Raw genomic sequence first — 21,024 nt, 5'->3', positions numbered from 1 at the left:
TGACTTCTTATATGAATGATAGCATAAGGATGTTCTCTGATTTTTACTGCTTTTTGAAGTTGTATGAACAGTTCAAATAGTCTCTGATTCCGTACTTCCTTGATAGCAGCATCCTCTATTCTTTCCACAACACCAACTACATACAAGGAATCTGTAACAATATTCAAAGGCCCCTTCAGGACTGTTAGAGCCCATACCACAGCTGCTAACTCCAAGGTCTGAAGGGTATCTGTGTCATTTGCAGTAAGAATTTCATGATTCCAGACTCCCTGCTCCTGCCATGTAATTGCTTCTGTTCTTGACCTCTTCCCTGCATCTGTGCATGCCGTTATTGCACCAGGAATCGGCTCCTTTTGTCGCTGTGGCCGTACCATCCAACTCAATTTTCCAATCCACTGTAATGGAGGATTTTTAATACTTTCAGTTATGACAGCACCTCCTACTCCTAGCAGAGCTTCCTGCAGTTCTTCACTATTGACCAAATACCATTGTAAAGAGTCCTTTTTCATAGGAATCTGTATTAATTCAGGCTCTCGCCCATCAACCTGCAAAATTCTCTCACGACCCCGTTTTATCAAAGCTGCTAACAGTTCAATTTTTTGAATTAAAGTTTTTGTTTGCTGAAGTGGAGGGGATAGCCATTCCAACACCCTTATCTCCCCTGTTTTTGTTTCTAGCTGTGTTAAAGCTCCCAGCAAATGTTTTTCACCACACCATATAGTGAGATTAAGCGGGATTCCTAGTATTCGCCGATGTACACGACCCTGAACCACAAAGTCTGTAATTTGCTGAAGAGTTCTTTTCTGCTGAGGATTAAGGGTCACTGGTGTTGTTGGGTCTGTGCCCTTCAATAAGGGTCTAAGAGAATCTAACAGTTCATTTGGAAGGCCCACTATAGGTTTAAGCCATTGTAAATCACCTAGTAATTTCTGAGCATGATTTAAAGTAACAATCTGTGTTTTCAGTTCTAATTTCTGAGGCGTTACCAAGCTTTGAGACAATATCCATCCCAGGTATTTCCAAGGAGGAGTTAGCTGTATTTTCTCTGGGGCCACAACAAGTTGAAAACGTCCCAGCAAATTTTGTATATGCTTAACCTGTTGACTCGTAAATGACTTAGGTTGAGCAATCAAAATATCATCCATATAGTGATAAATGATAGCTTGTGGCCACTGTTGTCTCAATGGTTGTAGTGCAGAATCTATGTAAAGTTGACATAAAGTAGGGCTGTTACGCATCCCTTGAGGCAAAACTGTCCATTCAAATCTTTGATCTGGACCTTCTCTGTTCAGAGCTGGCAAAGTAAATGCAAAGCGCTTTGTATCCCTGTCATGCAAAGCTATTGTGAAAAAGCAATCTTTGAGATCTATTATCAATAGAGGCCATCCTTCAGGTAACATTGCTGGATTAGGCAGACCTGGCTGTAGTGCACCCATTGGCTCCATCTGTTTATTAACCTCCCGCAAGTCATGTAGCAAACGATATTTCCCTGACTTTTTCTTTATCACAAGGATAGGGGTATTCCAAGGACTTGTAGACAATTTCAGATGCCCTTGTTGATATTGTTCAGTGACCAAGGTATGAGCATGTTGCAGACTTTCCCTTTTTAAAGGCCATTGCTTTACCCATATAGGCTCATCACTTTTCCAAATTATGGGAATCGGGAAAGTCCAAGCAATGGCTATTATCCCAAAGGGTGCTCATTTGTCAGGACAACCCCTAACTGTGTTAAAATGTCTCGCCCAGCTAGGCATTGCACCGTAGGTGGTAACTGAACAACAGAAAATATTGCCTTTATGACTTTACCATCTATTGAGACAGTAAGAGGTGGCGAGCGACTTGCAAGAGTTAAACCTCCAACTCCTGTTACTGCTATAGCAGCTGGCTGTAAGGGCCAATGTGCAGGCCAACACTGTGGTGCAATAATACTTGAATCAGCACCCGTGTCCAGCAAACCTGTAAGCATGCATTTTTGTCCCTTATACTCCAACAAAACCTCTTTTCTTGGTCTGTCATTTAGATCCAAAGTTAATAGAGTCAAGCCTCCTGTAGATCCAAATCCATCTCCTCCACGGCTTTTCCGTGAGGATACAGCCTTAGTAACTTGCTCCAGAGGAACCAATTGAGCGATCCTTTGTCCTTTATTAATCCGAATAGGAGGAAATGGAGTATGAACCATAATCATAATTTCACCAGTATAGTCTGCATCAATGACACCAGGCAGCACAAATAATCCAAGCATAGAGGCCGATGATCTTCCCAATAACAAAGCTCCCATTGTCCTGCCCTCTATTATAATAGGTTCATTAATTCCAGTGGGGACCTTCTGTGGCTGTGGTGTCATTAAAGTCACTTCTACTGCGGCTGCCAAGTCCATCCCGAGGCTCTCTCTTGTGGCTGGACGCAAGGTGTCCTGTTGGACAAGCTGGAGCAGCTATTTGTGTCGGAGCGCGGCTGCTCTTGTTCGCGCTGTTTCGGGCGTTTCCCGGTCTCCTCTTACAGGCAGCAATGTTATGAGTATCCGATTTGCACTTAGGACACCATACTCCAGCGGCAGAGCATTCTCGCCGAACGTGTCCTGTCCCTCCACATCGGAAACATCTCATACGGCTGCTGTAAACATTTCCCTGGGTTGCTACCAACGCTTGGAGGGGTGCAAGAGCAGCTAACACTTGTGTCTGTGAAGCTTTTGCCTGATCTTTTAACCCCTCCCCCAGCTCTTTAATGGCCTCAACTAAAAATGCCTGCTGCCCCGTTGGTATAGTAGCCATCCTCTCTAATGCATCTTCTATAGTCCAATTAGCTCCTAATGTGTTTAGCATACTTCTTGTAGAAGCATTACAATTTTGCAAAGCACACTGCTTCAACAATAATCCACACATAAACTCAGGCACTCCAGCTCTCTCTATTGCTGCCGCTGCCTTATCAATAAACGCTCCAAAAGTCTCATCCCTTCCTTGTTTAATTCCCATATACGCTGGCAAACCTCCCGAGTCTTTCACCTTATCTATAGCCCTTCGAGCTAGTCGCATTGCATCTCAACACTTCTCAGGTCCTAGCATAGCTTGTGCCTCAGTGCGAAAATATGGTCCTAAGCCCATTAATTCATCTACAGTTACTCCATGAAGAGGATCTCCAGGCTGCCTTTGTATAGCTACAGCTTCATTAACCTCTGCCTGCCAGTGTGCACCAAACAAAAGCCTCTGATGCGGTGAGAAAATAATCTTAGCAAGACTTCTACAATCTCCTGGTAGCAATATATTAGTACTCCAAACATAATCCAATATCTGCCTAGCCGGTTCACTAGTAACTCCAAATTGACTCACTGTAGCTCGCAACTGTGACAACAATTTCCAATCTAATGGTGTAATCTGAGCTGTTAACCCCCCGCCTGCCTGTTGCTGAAAAATTACAGGACAAGCCAGTTCTGTTGCTAGTTCCAAAGCCTGCCCATCTCCTTTGTCCAGCTCCTCTCTTGCCAAAGTCGCCCAAACTTCCCTCCGTTCCCTGGCCAGAGCCTCCGTTAGGTCAGACTCTGCCCTAGGGATCGGCTTACTGGCAGACAAACCTCGACAAACCGGCGATCTCTGTTTTGGGGGGGCTGGAGGAGCCGTGGGCTCACAACGCGACTCTGTTTCCGTATCCTCAGACACAGGTCACAATGGAGGTAACTCCACTGTAGACACAGCAGGTGGCATGGAAACACCAGGCAACCAATCCTCCTCGCTAAAACCTCTATTTTTCTCTAGTGCTGAAGTTCTCTGCTCGGCAGCTTTCTTTTCTGCCTGATGTTGTAATAACTCATTGTGAACTACCTTCCACAATTTTCCCAGCTTTTTAGCTGTCTTATCATAATCTAAAACTTCCTCCCACAGTTTATCCCCGAACTTACGCCACTCAGACAACTCATGTACTGTATGAGGATTTACAAAGAAGGCCTTAGAATACCCATATGTTAATAACCCTGGCAGATCTTTATGCAAATCAATGCCTTTAATCTGCCTTCTCTGCAAGAATGCAGTAAATAAATCATATGCTGCTTGCCTCTCCATACCTATATTGTCAGCGCTGTTGCAGCCCTCCGAGGTTGTCGGCAGCACGTATCGGCCAGGCTTGCCTGTGCAGTCACCTGTGGCACGGTGCACTCTATTTCAATTCAGCACTTTTGCCGTCCTGGCTGCATCAGGACCCGAACCCTTTTTCGTCACTCCACCGTGGCGCCTATCATGTCGATCGGGTCACCATTTTTGTGGAAAAAATGATAGGAGACAAGTCCATTCTATAATGTCAACAAGTCTCAGTTTATTCCAAGCACACATGTACAGTTATACCTGTTATAATGAAGCTCATGCATATTGCAAAACTTAGGCTCATCATTGGTGTATTAGAAACAGGTCAACCCCGCCTTTGGAGCTTTCTAAGCTTGCTTTGTTTTCCCTTACATTTATCTTTTTGCTGACCATTCTACTGTTGGGAACCAGCTTACCCAAGGACATAAGATATTGTTGCTACATCTGCTATTGCTGCACTATGCAATTTTCAGCTACTGCTTCACTAACTGCATGTAGTCATGTCCTTTCTCACGAAGCCATTCATCCATAAAACTCTCCACAAGAGCAATCCTTGGATTTACAGAGTTTTGGAGGTGGAATCCCAGTTTTAGGCATGGACACCTTGACAGGAAGAAGAGTTATTTTCATGAGGAAAGAAAGCACAGAATCCCAGTGCTTCAGGGGCAGATGAGAAGCTGCCCTCCACATGCCAAGGTCAGCCAGACCTGTCAGGTGGTCCCCAGGAGGCCCAGCCAGCCAGATCTGTTCCATGTTCCCTTGGTTCTGTGGGACCCCACAGTGTCACAATGGTCTCCTTGGTTCCATCAGTGTGGAGTTGCGTTATGTATATGTTTTATTATCCCTGTATTATGTATTGGTTTATTCCTTTGTACCCCCGTGTGCAACTTGGTTTATCCCCAGTTTTCCCGCCTTGTCCGCCCTTCCCGCCTTCCCAGTATCTATCCATCACCCTGAAAGAGGCATTTTACCCCCCCCGGGTGCCTTGTCTATCACTCGGTGCCCCTTCCCATCCATCCAGAAGCTTCTACTCAGGGCACCGGGTGATTGGGCGAGGACCTGGGGCTCCCCCCATATCCTTCCCCCATTGGACCCCACCATATCCCCCCATCCCGGAGCCACCCCCTATCCCTGTCCCCATTGGTCGTTGGATACCCCTCCCTTACAGTTTATAAGCCAGTGCAAGCACCTTGTGCTTGTTCCTGTTGGCTGGCATCGTTCTAGGACATTTGGCCCCGTTGAGCTACAATAAACTCGGACTTAGCCCCCAGCAGGATCCGCTCTTCATTTACCACCGCGAGGCTTGCTAGCGCTGCTCGGGACTCACAAAGGCACTCTCTAAACCCCAGCTGGGAGCGGCGGAGGGTGCCTCCATCGCCCGCCCTCGCCCCAGGATGAGAGCTAGCCGGGGCTGAGACAAAGGGAACCGGGGCGGGAGCGCGGCAGCTGGCGCCCAACGTGGGGCCCCGTTTTCGCGGCGTTGGACCCTCGTTTGAGGATTTTAGGGTCGTGCGGACCCGAAGAATCGTCCTCCTGGCCGTCAGCTACCCCGGCGAGAGCAGACCCACGTTTTAGTGGGTGGCACTCTTGGGGACAGGATCGGCAGCTCTGGAAAGCACCTCCGGAGTCAATTCTCTCGCGGAGAAGCCCTGCGATTGGTTTTTCTTTTCCACCCTTCCCTCTCGGACCCCTGTGGTTTGTGAGTATAGGGGCCCCTGGGGCTTTCCCGGTCCTTTTTTTTTGGTTGGTTCCTTTCCCCTAGGTTTTAGGGGAAGGATCCCTTTTTGGTGGGTTTCTTTTTCCCCGGGGTTCGGGGAAAAAATTCCTGTTTTTGGTGCTTCCCTTTCCGGGCGGGAAGCTTAAGGACCGCGACAAAGCCGGAAGTGTGGTCTTTTGTTTTTCGTTCGTGTTTTCCCAATCGTAGGCGCTGCAGCACGATTTAACATCTAACAGCCATGGGTGCAAGGCTGTCCGTGCCGCAGAAGAGCATTTATTCCCAAGTTGTGGGTATCCTTTTAGTGGGGGGAATTAAGGTTAGAAAATCTGAAGTAAAACGGTTCGTTCAGTGGTTGTCGCAAACTTTCCCTGACATTTCGCCAGCTAAATTATACCAAGCCCCTTTTTGGGAACAGGTAGCGGGGAAGATCCTGCAACAGTCAGATCTCTCTCTCTCCATATTCACCCATTTGGCTCTCCAAATTCGCGATATAATTAAATATCGCTACAAAAGTCTACCACAGCCAGCCGCAAACAAACCGATCCCCAGTTCGGCGGGTAGTTCATATAACCCTACTCCGCTTCCCTGTCCCTCAGCCCGGTCGCTGCAGTACGATGCAGCGCTCGCCGCTGCAGCGGGGCGCAGGGCAGCTGCTGTCGCTGCTCCCGAGGCTGCGGCTGCGGCGGGCGCTGCGGGAAAACTGCGGCAAAACTCTCCCTCTCTCCCGAAGTCGGGTATTATCAGACAGGCATCCCGGCATTGCCCGCAGGCAGATTCTGGCCCCTCTGAGAATACCCTAGACACCCCGCAGAGCAGTGCAGGCACTGTCTCTGCTTCTACCCGTTCCCCTTCTTCCCCGCGCTGTACAGCCCCGTCCCGTAGAAACTCCGTTCGTTTTCAGTTATCCCAGACCCCCGAAGATCCCTCTTCCCCCATCCTCCATCCCCAAACCCCACGAAATGGCTCCCCTTCTTCCCCCTTCCCCAGGACACAAGATGGAGGTGACCGCGTGGGTTTTCCCGCCACTCGTGCTCCTTCTTCCCATGATCCCTGTCCTCCCCCCTCCCATAATCCCTTCCGGCAGACCAACCCCTTCTGCTCCCCGGATTTCTCCGCCCACCTCCCTCCTCCACCCCCCGTCAACTCCCCCTCCCTTGAATTATTCAACACCCCACCCCTCAGCTCCACCCCCGGGGAGGGGAGTCCCCACCATACCACTCCTCCTGCTCCAGACCACACCTCGTCCCCTGGTTCCCACGACCCCACTTCCAGTTCCCACGCTTTCGGTTCCGGGGGGGGGGAGCGTGGGAACCCCGATCCACCCCAGTCCCTACCTGCCTTCTCGGCCGCACCTGTCACCTGTACCCCGCGGCAGGGGGGTAGGCCCCTTACACAGTGGTCCCCCATCCCCCAGCAGACCATCAAAGAGCTCTGCAAGGCCAAGAAGGGGTTCGGGATGGAAAGCGAATACTTCCGAGGCTTATTAAAAGCAACCCTCTCCTCCAAAGAATATGTCCCAGCAGACATGCGAACTCTCTTCTCCTGTTTAATTACCCACGGAGAATTCCTCATCTGGGAGTCCGAGTGGAAGCGGGAGATCAGAAAGGTGTTACCTGACCTCTGGGCCAATGCAGATAGCTCTAGGGATGAGGATGGGGCTGTAATATCGCTAGACCACTTGTGCGGGGAGGGGGATTGGAAAATGGGGACCAAGCAGGCGGAAAAAATCCCCAGAGAGGCGCTGCAGGTCAGCACTAGGGCAGCAGAAAAGGCGTTTTTTAAGTTAAGACCCAGCGGTACGGTTATTAACTTCTTGTCCCTAAAGCAGGAATCCCTAGAACCTTTTGTCGCGTTCATGGATCGCTTGCATCATGCGATAGAGGCTCAGGTCCCGGACGAGAGGCTGCGAGAGGGGATGCTTGCCACAGTTGCGAGGCAGAACGCTAACGACGCGTGCCGGCAAGCAATCCTCAGTCTGCCCCTGGACCCTGAGCCTACCCTTCAAAGCATACTACAAGTCTGTGCGAGAAAGGTGACAGTTCCTGCTAAAGACATTCCAGAGACTCCTAAACCACCAACAAAGAGAGTAGCCTTCGTTGAAGCCGTGACACCGCCAGCCACCCCTTCTCCAGATCGCCGCCCTACAGGAGCACCCCCGAGGGGACAACAGCACCATCAGGCCTGCAATCTATGTAGGCAGAAGGGACATTGGGCTTCCCAATGCCCGCTGAGGGATGAGTTTTTTAGGTTTAAACAGCAGCGACAAGAAAAGAGTGCCCCCAACTCGGGGGGAAAACAAAAAAACTGAGTCATCAGCGCAGTCCCTCCCTGCGCGAGGACATAAATATGGTGGGTTCTATAACATCAGAGGAGGGGAGGGACGACTACCTGCAATGCCCACCTGAGGACATTTCACTGGACTTGACACACCAAATTATGGCTGACAAACCAGCCTATATGAGAGAAGATGTGGATTTCATTCCCACTGCTTGGCTGGGTCGAGGCCCGAACCAGCCCAAGCCGATACTTAACATCATATCTGGTTTCTCCCCATATAGGTTGGCCCTGACTGAAGCTCTGCACCTAAGGGACAGCGACTGGCACTCCATCGCTGTCAACACAGAGGACCCAAGAACCTGGAGGAACCTCCACAGTAAGTACATCGTTCTTGGGGCCACAAAATTCACGCCTCTCGAAGTCACTATTGCACCATCCCTGACATCCAGGAACACCGAGCGATTAGTGGTGTGGCTACACTGCCCCCATCCTCCAGTCTTCCTTCCCAAGGGCCAAATCATCGCCCAAGCCATTCCAGCATCTGGGCCTCCGGCACACACTGAGGATCTATAGAAGAAGTCAGCGAAGAAGAGCTACCAGGTGTGCCAGGCCCAGGTCATAGGGAAGGAAAGACCAAAGCTCTCCTACTATATGCGGAAGGATGGGGAATACAAACACCTAAGCAGTCTCCTAGATACAGGAGCAGACGTGACAGTCATTCCCGCACGGGATTGGCCGTCACGCTGGGAATTGCAAAACGTGGCGGGGAAAATTCAAGGTGTAGGGGGTTCTCAATTGGCAAAGCAATCAAAAAACATCGTAAAATTTGAGGGGCCGAACGGACAATCAGCCTATTTACGCCCGTTCGTATTAGATTACACAGAACCCTTATGGGGGAGAGACCTGATGGCCCAGTGGGGGGTCACAATTAACATCCCGACCCCCCAGGTTTTTCGGGCAACAGTCACTGAAGAGCGTCCTACCCAGAAACTTAATTGGCTCACAGATACACCAGTGTGGGTAGAGCAGTGGCCGCTCAATAAACAGAAATTAAAAGCGCTTCGGGAGCTCGTGAAGGAGCAACTTGCCAAAGGGAATATCCAGGAAACAACATCCCCCTGGAATTCCCCTGTCTTTGTCCTGAAAAAACCTGGCAAAGACGAGTGGCGCCTCCTTCATGACCTTCGCGCCATCAACAATGTAATAGAAGACATGGGTCCTCTCCAACCAGGGATGCCGTCCCCCACGATGTTACCAGAAAATTGGGAATTAGCTGTCATTGACATCAAAAATTGTTTTTTCCAAATTCCCCTACACCCTGATGACGCACCACGGTTCGCCTTCTCGGTTCCTTCCATCAACCGAGAAGCCCCAATGGAGAGATACCACTGGAAAGTTCTTCCCCAAGGCATGAAAGTCAGCCCAAGCATTTGCCAGTGGTACGTCTCTTCATTGCTGTCCCCTGTGCGTGCAGCCACCGAGGGCGTGATCATCCAGCACTATATGGATGATATTCTTATTTGTGCCCCCAACAGCGATCTACTTACACACGCGCTTGAACTGACAACCAGTGCGTTGGTTGCTGTAGGGTTCGAGCTGCGAGAGGATAAGATTCAAAGAATGCCACCTTGGAAGTACCTGGGTTTAGAAATAAACAAGCGGACCATTGTTCCGCAGAAATTGGCCATAAAAAATTCAATTCAGACTCTAGCCGACGTGCAGCAGCTGTGTGGGTCTTTAAACTGGGTGAGACCCTGGTTAGGTATTAACAACGAAGACCTAGCCCCTCTTTTCAATTTATTGAAAGGGGGGGAAGAGCCTAGTTCTCCCAGGGAACTCACTCCAGAGGCCAAAGCTGCTTTGCAGAAGGTTCAGGAGGCAATGTCTGCCAGGCAGGCCCACAGGTACGATCCGGGCCTGCCCTTCAGATTCATCATATTGGGCAGACTGCCACACCTCCACGGTGTCATCTTCCAATGGGCAGACACCCTAGGAAAGGGCAAGGATCAGGACAAAAGGGACCCACTCTCCATCATAGAGTGGGTATTCCTGAGTCATTCACGATCCAAAAGGTTGACACGGCCACAAGAGCTGGTGGCAGAGCTAATCCGCAAAGCGAGAACGCGGATTCGGGAGCTGGCGGGGTGTGACTTTGATCACATCCACATTCCTTTGAAATTAGAATCGGGCCAATTCACAAAGGCAATGTTAGAACACCTGCTGCAAGAGAATGAATCATTGCAGTTTGCACTGGACAGCTACACTGGAAAAATTTCTGTTTTGAGACCGGCCCACAAAATTTTCAATTCCGAAATCCAATTCACTCTGTCAACAAAACAAATTCAGAGCAAAAAACCCTTAAAGGCTCTAACAGTTTTTACGGACGCGTCCGGAGGGTCCCACAAGTCAGTAGTGACTTGGAAAGATCCTCAAACTCAGCAGTGGGAGGCAGATGTTGTTGAAGTAGAAGGATCCCCTCAAGTAGCTGAGTTGGCCACAGTCGTTAGAGCTTTTGAGCGGTTCTCTGAACCTTTTAATTTGGTAACTGATTCGGCCTATGTAGCAGGTGTAGTGTCTAGAGCACAGGATGCAATCCTGCAAGGTGTCTCCAGCGATGCCCTTAACAGGTTGCTCTCTAAGCTGATAAGGCTAGTCTCCCACCGAGAGCAACCGTTTTATGTGATGCATATCAGGTCACACACCGACCTGCCGGGGTTCTTAGCCGAGGGCAATCGCCGTGCCGATTCCCTCGCTGCCGCCCCCGCACAGCTGGCGCCGCTCCCGGACAAGTTCCAGCAAGCCAAAATAAGCCACCAGCTTTACCATCAAAATGCGCCTGGTCTGGTCCGGCAGTTCCATCTAACCCGGGACCAGGCCAAGGCCATTGTGGCCACATGCCCGTCCTGTAAGTCGCTCCCACTACCATCGGTGAGCGCAGGGGCTAACCCTAGGGGTCTGAAGTCCTGTGAGGTGTGGCAGATGGACGTTACTCATATCCCCTCCTTCGGGAGGATGAAGTACGTCCATGTCTCCGTGGACACCTTCTCTGGAGCAGTTTTCGCCTCTGCCCACACAGGGGAGAAGGCCAAGGAAGTAGAGAAACACCTGATACAAGCCTTCTCCATGCTAGGCGTCCCAAAACAGATAAAAACAGACAATGCCCCCGGGTACACATCCAAGAAATTCGCAGGCTTCCTGCAGCAATGGGGAATAGAACATAAAACTGGCATCGCCTATTCCCCGACAGGTCAAGCCGTGGTAGAGAGGACTCATCAAAGCATCAAAAGGATGCTTAAACAACAACAGTCGTCAGCTAAAAATGAGTCCCCCCAAGTTCAGTTAGCGCGGGCCCTTTTTACCATCAATTTCTTAAACTGTTCCTTCGAGTGCCTCAACCCCCCCATCGTGAGGCACTTTAATTCCTACGAGCAGAGCAAGGTCAGGGAAAAGCCGCCAGTTCTCATTAAAAACCCTGAGACCTGGCGGCAGGAAGGACCCTATGACTTGGTCACCTGGGGACGGGGGTACGCTTGCGTATCCACGCCCTCAGACCTGAGATGGGTCCCTTCCAAATTCGTCAGACCATATGTCCCTAAGACCCAGAAGAGAAAACCGGACAGTCCTCAAGTTGGGTACGCCGCCCTCCGACGGCGGAAAAGGTCCCCCTCACCTGGTCCCCCCTCTTCCCTCCCTGGCTCCTGGGATTCTCTGTTCCCCTTTGAGTTAGACCTCCCCTACCTCGACTATTAATTTCAGTTGCTTTCTAAAGAAACAGGACTTTTGCTGCTGCTGGGACTCATTGTGTTTATTACAAGCTTTAACATAGTGATGAACTGAAACCCTTGAACAAAGAAGGGTTTCAAGAAGAAGAATTTCCAAAAAAAGGAAACATCTAGTTTCAAAATGAGCCCAGTGACTGTGAAGCCCCCGTTTAAAGACTTACTTTATCCTCTTCACCTTTCTTTCTTTTTAAACAAAAAAAGGAGGAGATGTGGAGTTGTGTTATGTATATGTTTTATTATCCCTGTATTATGTATTGGTTTATTCCTTTGTACCCCCGTGTGCAACTTGGTTTATCCCCAGTTTTCCCGCCTTGTCCGCCCTTCCCGCCTTCCCAGTATCTATCCATCACCCTGAAAGAGGCATTTTACCCCCCCCGGGTGCCTTGTCTATCACTCGGTGCCCCTTCCCATCCATCCAGAAGCTTCTACTCAGGGCACCGGGTGATTGGGCGAGGACCTGGGGCTCCCCCCATATCCTTCCCCCATTGGACCCCACCATATCCCCCCATCCCGGAGCCACCCCCTATCCCTGTCCCCATTGGTCGTTGGATACCCCTCCCTTACAGTTTATAAGCCAGTGCAAGCACCTTGTGCTTGTTCCTGTTGGCTGGCATCGTTCTAGGACATTTGGCCCCGTTGAGCTACAATAAACTCGGACTTAGCCCCCAGCAGGATCCGCTCTTCATTTACCACCGCGAGGCTTGCTAGCGCTGCTCGGGACCCACAAAGGCACTCTCCAAACCCCATCTGGGAGCGGCGGAGGGTGCCTCCATCGCCCGCCCTCGCCCCAGGATGAGAGCTAGCCGGGGCTGAGACAAAGGGAACCGGGGCGGGAGCGCGGCACATCAGGCCCTGGAGTGTCACAATGTTCCCCTTGATCCTGCAGTGTCACAGTGGCCCCGTGCTTCCATGAGGCCTTGCAGTGTCACAATGGATTTGTGGTTCCACAGAGCCCTGATGTGTCACAATGGCCCCTCGGCTCCGTGTGCCCTCGCTGTGTCACAATGGCTCCTCTGTGACACTGCGGCTGCACAAGGTCACCATGGACCTTTGGTTCCTTGGGGTCTCTGAGTTCACAATGGTCTCCTTGATTCCATGAGGCAGCACAGTGTCACCATGGCCCCTTGGTTCCATGAGGTTCCCCAGTGCCACCGTGGTTGCTGTCAGAGGCTGGATGAGATCCATGTCCCGAGACACCTTGGGATGCTCAGAATGCCCGTGTGGGGCCGGGGCCGGGTCAGGCCTTGGTTTGTGGTGGGACAGAGCCCCGCCCCCAGCCCTGGCAGAGCTGTCAATCACACAGCAGGGCCGGTGCTGATTGGCTGAGCTGTCAACCAATCACACACCAGCAGCTGGTGCCTACCCTGACTCTGATTGGTCAATCACCTGGCAGTCCCACCCCAGGGGCGGGCCCATGGAGGCCCAGGGGGTTAAACGCCGGAGCACGAGGCCAGCCCCTGGTCTGGATCCTGCCTTCTCCTGGGGTTCCTCTGTTGGTGATTCTGGAACCTGAGCAGTTGGTGCCTGTGTGCGTGTCTTTCTATAGATCTTCTGCCTTTCTGATGTTCTCTATTTCTCCTCTTTCTAATCCTACTTACCTGGAACATTTTTTGAAAAATTAACATCTTAAGGGTTAAAGGTTTTTAGGTTATATTGATTAAGTTACTGAAGTTAATGCTAAGGTAAGAGATTTATGTTGAAGTGGGTGTTGTATTAAAGCCTTAGCTAAAGTTCCATTCTTGTCTATATATTGTCAGTAAAATTTTGTGTCATTTTGACCTCTTAGCTCTGTTAGTTAGAGCATGGTGCTGGTAGCACCAAGGCTGTAGGTTGAGTCCCTGTGTGGGCCATTCACTAAAGAATTGGACTTGATGATCCTTGTGGGTCTCTTCCTACCAAGAATATTCTTTGCATCTGGTCATTGTGAGAATATCTGGTTCGTGTTTCTCCTGTGCACCAAATCCCAGTAAAGGAACCTTTGGTGACCCCCAGCATTTCAGTGCTCTGGGGTGTTACAACCCTGCAGGCTCACAATGGCCTCTTGTGTCCATGAGGCCCACAGTGTCACACTGGCCCCTTGGTTCCATGAGGATCTGCAGGGTCACACAGGTTTATGGCATTTGTCCTTGCTGCCCCTCACATCCCCTGCCCCACAAACATCCCCGAGCCCCCCATGAGGGACAGGCCCTGCTGTGCCAGGCTGGGCTCAGGGCTTGACCTTTCTGCTTCCCCCAGCCAGCCCAGGCCTTGCACAGCATTGCAGTTCCCTGCTCTGAACCTTGGGCTCCCTGCAATCCTGGCCTCAAGGATCTGCTCTCTTCAGTCCCTGGGAGCCTTTGGCAGTCCCTGCCCTCAGTGGGGCCCAGTGATGCTCCAAGGGACTTGCAGTTTTGCTTCTGACTCCTTGAGCAGCTTCTTCAGCCTTCTCTCAGTGCCTCATGATCCTGGACAGGGGCCCAAATCAACTGTGGGGATCATAAAAATACAGAAAGCCCTTGGAGGCTCTTTTTCTTCCTTCAATCGTCTTCAGTGCTCCAGGCCTTGTGCAGCTGATTGGAGTCAGTCTGCAGTTCTGTTAAGGAGGAAGATTTCAAAGTACACATCATGATTTTTTTTTTTTCTTCAATCAAGTGAGTATTTTTTTATTTCCCAGTTCAGAGAAGAGCTGATAGAAGCATTCCCCAGGTGATCCTGACACTGAACTTCTCCAGAGGAGGTCTGGGCATGTAGAAGAATGAGCCCCCTGAGGGCTGACCTTGTTTGGACAAGCTGCTCCTCACCCCCAGCCTCACCATGTCTGACATTGCCCACCTGGCACTGACATCCCTGTGCCCTGCAGCAGAACCTTGTCCCTGAGCTCTGCAGCTCCATGTGCCAGCCCATTGCATCATGTCCCACCTGCTCTCCTCAGGGCTCTGCCTGCACACAGGCCCAGGAGAAGTTTTCCTCTTGGGAAGGAAAGAATGGAAAAGCCTGAGCAGGTTTCCTAAAAAACAAACCCCAATCAGGAGCCATCTGCTCAGTACAGGCTGCCTGGAATGGTGTCACCTTTCTACAAGGAACAGTGTGACCAGAAATGATCTCTGGAAGCAGAATTCTCTGAGTCTCCCAGCTGAATTCTCTGTCCCAGCCCTTTCCCTGGATCTCTGTTGCAGATGGAAGCTGCTGGTGCCATCCTCACCTTTAACCTCTTTTTGGAATGCAGATGTTCCCAGGTGAGTTAAGCAGGATTTCCTCAATGTTTCTATAAATCTTTTGTGTTCCCCATGGAACGAAGGGGCCATTTTGGCACTGAGGGGGTGACGTGGAAGCAAGGAGTCAATTGTGACCCTGGGGTCCCATGGAACCAAGGGGCCACGGTGACACAATAGGGCCACATGGATTCAGTTGTCCATTGTGACACTGTGGATCCAAGGAGACCATGGAGACACCCCCAGAACCTCATGGAACCAAGGAGTCCATGGTGACCCAGCGGGGCTGCATGGAGCCAATGGTCCATGGTGACACTGCCCATCCAAGGAGGCCATTTGGACACTGCGGAAGCTCATGGAGCGAGGTGGCCATTGTGACACTGAAGAACTTCATGACACCAAATATCCATGGGGACACAGCAGGGCATCATGGAACCCAGGAACCACTGTTGGCAGTGCAGAAACTCATGGAACCAGGGGCTGTTGCGGCACTGCAGAACCAACACAGCTGCTGCACCTTGTCCCCTGCCCTGCACAGCTCCTTGGGAGGCACAGCAGGAGCAGCACCCTGGGAGCCTCAGGAATGCCCCTCTGGGATCCATGGCACACACTTCCAGGGGCTGGAATTCCAGTTCCCAGCCAGGAAAAGATGTTCCTGCCCTTGAAGGCAAAGCTCTTATGAAAGAGCCAAAAGCCAAGTAGAGCAGGATCCTACAGTGATACTTCACTGGCAGCCTTCCTAACTTCACCCATGGTTGTCGTAGCTCATGGATTGGGAATGAAATCAGGGCAGGGTCTTTGGTTGGAGCTGCCCTGGGTCAAAGGAGACACTGAGAGAGAAACAGAGCAGGCAAAGGAAGGCAGGAGAGAAAGGAGGTGTTTTAGTTTGGAAAGACAGGTGTCTTCTATAGAAGGCAGGAGCCTCCCCTGAAATGGAAAAATGTAGAATCTTTCAGAATTGTTATAAATTTGAAATTAAGGGGGCCTGTCAGGTAAAAAAATATGGGAGCAGGAATAACAGTTTTTTATTAGGGAAGAAAATAAAAAAGATAAAATAAACAATGCAGTAAACTAAAACAACACTGACAGAGTCAGAATACAATGTGACTCCCTGTTGGACAGGGTGTTGGCTGGAGTCCAATGGGAACTGTGGGTGCGGTCCTCCAGGAGTGTCAGGTGTGGTTCTGTTGGAGAAGTGATCCTGTAGGAATGGGAGTCTTCTTCTGAAGAGGAAGAGGCAGCTGTTCCTCTGGGAAATCCAGCGCAGGAAAAGCTGTGTTGGTGGGCCAGAATCTCAAGACTAGATGCAGGTAGGAATGCTTGGCTCCTCCCTCTGGGTGGAACATCTCACCATGGGATGTTACAGTTCTTATCAGTCATGCAGTGACATTCAATAGCCCATTATCAGCAGATGTCTCCCCAGAGGAAGGATTGATTGTGGAAGAGATAAGGAAAAACTGCCCACTTAACACAGGACAACTGCCATACAGATGGCAAATAGAACACATCTTGCTTTTCAGTCTTGGACAGGAGGTCACAAACAAAATCAGCTGAGGAGGCGGCACTCTGAAAAGCAGACCAGAACTGACAGAAAATGAATGGGACAGAAATCAATAATTCTGATAGTTGTATCTATTATCAAAATAAATCACACTCGCCCAGCCCCACACAATCCCGATCCCACACCCTCAAATTTGGATCTCACTTCTCCCAATCTCCTTCCAACTCTATCTCACCCTGGAGGCTGAGGAATCAAATTATTTTGGCATGGGACTGAGGTGGGGACCAGCCATTTTCAGGTGGGATTCACCTATTTTGGGGTAAGATTGAGGAGTTTTGCATGGGATTGAGTCATTTTGAGGTGACAGACCAATCCACCTTTGCATTTGGAATGGAAAGGTATGGAAAATACTACCAGATATCCCCCAAGAACCCACAGATCCTCCACAATATGTTCCCAAACCATAAATTCCACCTCAAATACCTTTTAAATGGTGGGATTTTTGACATGTTTGGTCAATACTCTTTTTAGCCATTTTTAAGGTGTTTTTAAGTGATAAAGACAAATCAGAAGAAAATTAGGGCCAAACCAAAACCAGAGACCCCTTGACCATCCTCTGAGCACTGGACAAAACAAACTCAGCAGAAATCAAAGTTAACCCTCCATAAAATGCCTTGAGGAAGATTTGCTCTTCCCACAAGTCACTTGTGATGGAAACCCAAACAAATCCCAAACATTAATAAACCAACAACAGAAGCAATTCCAAAATTCATCAGTTCCAGCACAGCTCCAACTCATATGCAGGCAGGTTCCAAAAAAAGAAACATGGAAATTTGGCCCAATACAGATTATTAAAAGGAAGGAAAAGGTCTGTGTAGCTGTCACAAAGGCGACAAGGACAAAGAAAATAATGATTCTCCCCCCAAGCCTCTGAATTCAGGAGTTACTTGGGAATTTAGCTACTTGAGCTGGGCTTCTTGTAGGATTTTATTAGCCTTGCGTTCCTCACCGTGTGGTGAATGATCCTTGTCATTATCACTGGTATCATTTGTTCCCTTTCTTCCAGTGATTTTAACAAACTTTTCAGGGAAGGACAAGAAAATATTTTCTTTACACTGGCCACCCACAACAGCCATTTTCCTCATAAGTTCTCCCAAAAGTCGCTCAGAGGAAGCTGCATCCAAGTTTCCAAGAGTTCCTTCAGAAAGAACCACAACCTCCTCAGAGGAGGGAACCAAGCTGTTGTCAAAGGCACTTGGGGTCAGACAACAGTGTCCTGAACTCACTGTGCAAAAATAATGTTGCAATATGGTTAATAAAATAATTAGAAAGATGCCTCTGCCCCAAATAAGGTGCTAAGGAGACCAAATCCAAAGTGGATTTTATTGAACAGTAAATTTGAGGTAGAGAGAGAGATGGAAAGAAAGAGAAAAGGGGGGAAAGCAAGGGAGTGACAGGGACAGAGATCTCCCCTGGGGCGGGGCAAGTGTGACATTGTCCCCTGTGTGCGTGGCCTTCCCAGGGTGGGGGTTTTACACCTGAGCCAGTTTGGGTAACGGGGGTGGTGTTCACCCCCCACCCCGAGCAGGGATTGCTTCACTGTTTCAGGTTACAGTGTCAGATGTAACCAAAAGTGTTTTCAGTCACCATCTCCATAAACTGTTGTCAACAGGTGGGGCAGTGTTCTTTATCTCTTCCATGGCTCAGCCCTGATAACGCCCTCCAGGGGCCATCTTCTCTTAATGGGCCATTGAGTGTCACTGCAGGATTGATAAAATTACATCATCCCATTGTGGGATGCTCCGCCCAGGGGGAGGAACCAAGGATTCCTGCCTGGATATAATCTCACCCCTGCAACACCACGACCACCTTGACTACTGGATTCCCAGAGGACAAGAGCTCCATAACCACCACTGGACCTTCCGAGCAAGACCATACTGTTCTACAGGATCACTGCTTTGACAGAATCACGTTCATCACTCCATCCAGACTGCAGCCACCATTTCATCTCACAGCTACCAAACGCGGTGTCAGGTTAAATCCTGACTCTGTCAGTTTAAGCCAGTGTTTCTGTATCATTGCCTTGATCTTAATTTTCTTACTCAATTGTCATTCCAGCTTAGACTCTCCTCCTGGTTTGCCTTCCAACCAGTACAAAACTCACTGTGCTAATCCCTTGTTTTCCTCCCAAAACAGGATTTCCCATACCGAAACATTTGCCAGATGGAGAAGAAGGTTGCGAGGAAGAGGAAGATGCCCTGGGACCCCGAGGCAGGTGAGGAGGAAGTCAGTGCCCCTTTCTCCCTCTCTCCTGCTCCATCTCCCAGCCCAGCCTGGCTCCCAGCTGCAGGACAGCCCCGCTGCCGATGCCCTCCTGCCGGGGATGCACTGGGGGGATCTCCTTGCCCTTCCCTGTGGCACGGAGGCAAATCCCATTCTCTCCTTGTCCTTCCTCCCCCAGAACAGGAGCTGAGGATGGAGACCAGGAAGGACAAATCCCTGCAGCAGAACCTCATGGAAGAGGTCGTTTTGAGCAACTCCACAGCGCAGGAATCCAACAGGGAGGAAAATCCCTGGAGATCTCACAGGAGGAGGGGCTGCAAGCCCAGCCCAGGATGCTCTGAGGAGGAAAGACCCACTCTGTGTCAGGAAGGTGGGCAGAGCTTCAGCCAGAGCTCGGAGCTGGTGGTCCCTGAGAAGCTTCATGATGGGGAGAAGCCCTAAAGTGCTCGGAGTGTGGGAAGAGCTTCAGGCAGAGCAACAATCTGAAACAACACCAGATGATCCACACCAGGGAATGGGCCTACGAGTGTGGGGAGTGTGGGAAGGGATTCAGCTCCAACTCCCACCTTGTCAGGCACTTACACATCCACACTGGGGAGAGGCCCTACAAGTGTGTGGAGTGTGGGAAGATATTCAGCTGGAGCTCCTACCTCATCATCCACCAACGCTTCCACACTGGGGAGAGGCCCTACGAGTGTCCCCAGTGTGGGAAGAGCTTCACCCGGAGCTCTCACTTGACCAGACACCAACGGAGCCACCAGTAAGGGAAGTCCTGAAAATTCCCCAGCTGCAGGAAGAGCTTTGTGCACTGCTCCAGCTTCATCCCCCATTGGAAGACCACGTTGGGAAGAGCCCTGGTGATCCATGTTCCCTGTGATCCATGCTGGGAAGACACCTGTCCCTTTTCCTGCCCCTGCCAATGGCCTGATATGGGATTGAAGGACATGAGGGTCTGTCCATGGCCCTGTCACTACATTCATTCCCACATCAGGTCATTTTCAGGGGCAGGAACGGGACTCTCTCTTTCCCGGAGGAGAAGGGTTTCCTTTCCATGCAGGAGGAAACATGTGGCCAGGAAGGTAAAATTTATGGTGATGTAGTTTCCCTGTAACTAGTTTTTCTTATCCCTTCTGTTGTCAATATTTTTTTCTGTTTCTGTTTGTTCCTTATCTTGTTGATGTTCCCAGTAAATTGTTCTTATCCCAGCTAGGGATCTTTCCCTTTTTTCGTTCAATGGAAGGTGGGAGGGCAACGAGTGCCAGCGGGGTTTTAGCGGGAGCAGGAAATTGGGAAATGCCATTCCTGAACCCCAGCCTGTGGAAACTGAGCATCCCAGCTGGTCCCAGCCCTGGCTGCATGGCAGCAGCCTTGGGAGCGGGTCCCTGGCTGGGGCTGAGGGAACCTCTTCACTCTGGTGCCCAGGGACAGTAGTGGAGGGAGCAGCTGCAGCTGAGTCGGGGCAGGCTTAGGTTGGATCTCAGGAAAAGGTTTTTGCGCAGAGGCTGCTGGGGCACTGCCCAGGCTCCCCAGGGAAGGGTCACAGCTCCAGGGCTCTCTGAGCTCCAGCAGCGTTTGGACAGTGCTGCCAGGCCCAGGCTGGCAGTGTTGGGGTGTCCTGTGCAGGGCCAGCAGTTGGACTCGAGGATCCTGATGGGTCCCTCCCAGCTCAGCCAATTCTGTGGTTCTGGGATCCATGACCCTGGGGATGGGAGTGCCAATGGTTGCCATGGCAACGGGCTCCAGGCCTGAGCTGGTGTCCATGGCAACCACCCCTGGCATGGGGTCTCCATGGAGCTGCCCAGGGACTGACCATAGCAACAGGGGCTGGGGATGGTTGCCATGGAAACTGACCATAGCAAAAGGGTTTCCTGGTGATGGTTGCCTCCTTAGGATGAGATTTGTCACTGGACCTCAGAGGGGTTCCATGGGGACTTTCCAAGAGTCTCCAGGCTGTTCAAGAGCTGGAATGTCACACACAGAGACAGGGGCTCCATGGAGCCCTCCCAACCGTTTCTGGGGATGGCAAGAGCCGTGTGGTCAGAGGCAGTCACAGCCATTCCGTGGTGACATCCCAGGGCACCTTGGGCTGCAGAGGCACTGATCTGTCACTATCACCCACGGGGGCTCCACAGTGACATCCCAGGAGTCCCCAGGCTGCCAAAGAGCCGGAATGTCACACACACTCCTGTCATGTGCAGAGTGG

At 50.6% G+C, this 21,024-nt stretch overlaps 1 pseudogene; it reads left to right on the top strand.

The window, feature by feature from the left end:
* Positions 1–752: 752 nt before the first annotated feature.
* Positions 753–21,024, top strand: part of LOC146763953 (uncharacterized) — a 53,323-nt pseudogene continuing 33,051 nt past the window's right edge.

Source organism: Lonchura striata, chromosome 37 (genome assembly GCF_050655825.1).
Source record: "Lonchura striata isolate lonStrDom1 chromosome 37, ASM5065582v1, whole genome shotgun sequence".
Classification (NCBI taxonomy): domain Eukaryota; kingdom Metazoa; phylum Chordata; class Aves; order Passeriformes; family Estrildidae; genus Lonchura; species Lonchura striata.
This window is presented reverse-complemented; position numbering and strand designations above follow the sequence as displayed.